Source organism: Salvelinus sp. IW2-2015, linkage group LG26 (genome assembly GCF_002910315.2).
Source record: "Salvelinus sp. IW2-2015 linkage group LG26, ASM291031v2, whole genome shotgun sequence".
Taxonomy (NCBI): Eukaryota; Metazoa; Chordata; class Actinopteri; order Salmoniformes; family Salmonidae; genus Salvelinus; species Salvelinus sp. IW2-2015.
The window spans coordinates 13,573,371-13,576,681 of NC_036866.1; positions in this window are offsets into that span (position 1 = coordinate 13,573,371).

Here is a 3,311-nt window from a genome sequence, read left to right on the forward strand (position 1 = left end):
ACATTTCTTCATGCCTCAGGCTCCATTATGTTCTTCAACTGTGAAAAACCATGGCCAAACTCAACCCCCTGTCACGCACTGACCTTAGAGATCCTTTTATGTCTCTATTTTGGTTGGTCAAGGCGTGAGTTGGGGTGGGCATTCTATGTTTTGTGTTCTATGTTTTCTTTTCTGTGTGTTTGGCCGGGTGTGGTTCTCAATCAGAGGCAGCTGTCTATCGTTGTCTCTGATTGGGAACCATACTTAGGTAGCCTTTTCCACCTGTTGTTTGTGGTAGTTGTTTTCTGTTTTGTGTTGCTGCACTACAGCACTGTTTCGTTTTCATTTCACTCTCTTTGTATTTTTGTTTAGTGTTTTTGTTCTAATAAAAATAACATGAACACTTACCACGCTGCGCTTTGGTCCGATGACTACTCTTCATCCGAAGACGAATATCGTTACACCCCCTCCATCCCTTACCTTCATCACACCACTACCACCACACAACCTGGAGGCCTCCCTCTTGCTCCTCTCCTCATCTCTCCTCCTCTCTCCTCCTCTCTGCTCCTCTCGCCCCCTCTCTCCTCTCTCCTCCACTCCTCCTCTCTCTCCTCCTCTCTTCTCTCTCTCTCTCCTCCTCTCTCTCCTCTCTTCTCTCTCTCCTCCTCTCTCCTTCACTCTCTCCTCTCTCCTCCACTCCTCCATTCTCTCCTCTCTCTTCCTCTCTCCTTCCTCTCTCCTCCTCTCTCTTCCTCTCTCCTCCTCTCTCTTCCTTTTCTCCTCATCTCTCTCCTCTCTCTCTCCTCTCTCTCCTCCTCTCCTCCTCTACCCCCTCTTCCTCCTCCCTCTTCCTCTGTCCTCCTCTGTCCTCCTCTCTCATCCTCTTCTCCTCCTCTTCTCTTCCTTTCTTCTCCTCCTCTCTCCTCACTCTCCTCTCTCTCTTTCCTTTCTCCCCCTCCCTTTCTCTCCTCCTCTCTCTCCTCCTCCACTCCTCTCTATCCTCCTCTCTCTTCTCCTCTCTCTTCCTCTCTCCTCCTCTCTCTTCCTGGAGGAGTGGAGGAGAGAGGAAGAGAGTGGAGGAGAGAGGAGGAGAGAGGAAGAGAGAGGAGGAGAGAGGAGGAGAGACGAGGAGAAGAGAGGAGGAGAGGAGGAGTGGAGGAGAGAGGAGAGAGGGGGCGAGAGGAGCAGAGAGGAGGAGAGAGGAGGAGAGATGAGAGAGGAGCAGAGAGGAGGCCTCCAGGTTGTGTGGTGGTAGTGGTGTGATGAAGGTAAGGGATGGAGGGGGTGTAACGATATTCGTCTTCGGATGAAGAGTAGTCATCGGACCAAAGCGCAGCGTGGTAAGTGTTCATGTTATTTTTATTAGAACAAAAACACTAAACAAAATAACAAAGAGAGTGAAATGAAAACGAAACAGTGCTGTAAGGTGCAGCAACACAAAACAGAAAACAACTACCCACAAAACACAGGTGGGAAAAGGCTACCTAAGTATGGTTCCCAATCAGAGACAACGATAGACAGCTGCCTCTGATTGAGAACCACACCCGGCCAAACACACAGAAAAGAAAACATAGAACACAAAACATAGAATGCCCACCCCAACTCACGCCTTGACCAACCAAAATAGAGACATAAAAAGGATCTCTAAGGTCAGTGCGTGACAGGGGGTTGAGTTTGGCCATGGTTTTTCACAGTTGAAGAACATAATGGAGCCTGAGAGCATGAAGAAATGTCCCCCACACCATTAACATAATAAGAGGGTGCTGAAACCATTTGAATAATTTTAGACAATACAAAAGTGTTTTTTAACAAAGTTTCTAAAGACACTTTACATTCAATATGTGCCAAATAGCTAAATCAAAAACAAATCAAATCAAATCAAATTTTATTGGTCACATACACATGGTTAGCAGATGTTAATGCGAGTGTAGCGAAATGCTTTTGCTTTTAGTTCCGACCGTGCAGTAATATCTAACAAGTAATCTAACAATTTCACAACAACTACCTAATACACACAAGTGTAAAGGAATGAATAAGAATATGTACATAAAAATATATGGATGATCGATGGCCAAACGGCATAGGCAAGATGCAGTGGATGGTATAGAGACAGTATATACATATGAGATGAGTAATGCAGGGTATGTAAACATTATATAAGGTGGCATTGTTTAAAGTGGCTAGTGATACATTTATTACATCCAATTATTAATTATTAAAGTGGCTAGAGATGAGTAAGTATGTTGGCAGCAGCCACTCAGTGTTAGTGATTGCTGTTTAACCTTTCATTACTACCCATCCCGGATCCGGGAGCATCCTCATCATAAAAGCTAACTAGCATAGCCTAGCCTAACGGGACAGGGATATCATATAATATAATTTTCATGAAATCACAAGTCCAATACAGCAAATGAAAGATAAACATCTTGTGAATCCAGCCATCATTTCCGATTTTTAAAATGTTTTACAGCGAAAACACAATATGTATTTCTATTAGCTAACCACAATAGCAAAAGACTCAACCGCATATTTTCAGCATTTTTCTACCGCATAGGTAGCTATCACAAAATCGACCAAATAGAGATATAATTAGTCACTAACCAAGAAACAACTTCATCAGATACATTCTCATCATAAAGCAACTAGCATAGCCTAGCCTAACGGGACAGGGATATCATATAATATAATTTTCATGAAATCACAAGTCCAATACAGCAAATGAAAGATAAACATCTTGTGAATCCAGCCATCATTTCCGATTTTTAAAATGTTTTACAGCGAAAACACAATATGTATTTCTATTAGCTAACCACAATAGCAAAAGACTCAACCGCATATTTTCAGCATTTTTCTACCGCATAGGTAGCTATCACAAAATCGACCAAATAGAGATATAATTAGTCACTAACCAAGAAACAACTTCATCAGATGAAGTCTTATAACATGTTATACAATAAATGTATGTTTTGTTCGAAAATGTGCATATTTGAGGTATAAATCATAGTTTTACATTGCAGCTACCATCAAAAATATCACCAAAAACAGGCACAGATAATTACAGAGAGCAACGTGAAATACCTAAATACTCATCATAAAACATTTATGAAAAATAGATGGTGTACAGCAAATGAAAGATAAACATCTTGTGAATCAGCCAATTTTTTCAGATTTTTAAGTGTTTTACAGCGAAAACACAATATAGCATTATATTAGCTACCACAATAGCCAAACACACAAATGCATTTATCAGCAGAAAAGGTAGCGATCGCAAAAAAACAGCAAAATATATCAAATAATCACTAACCTTGACCAACTTCATCAGATGACAGTCA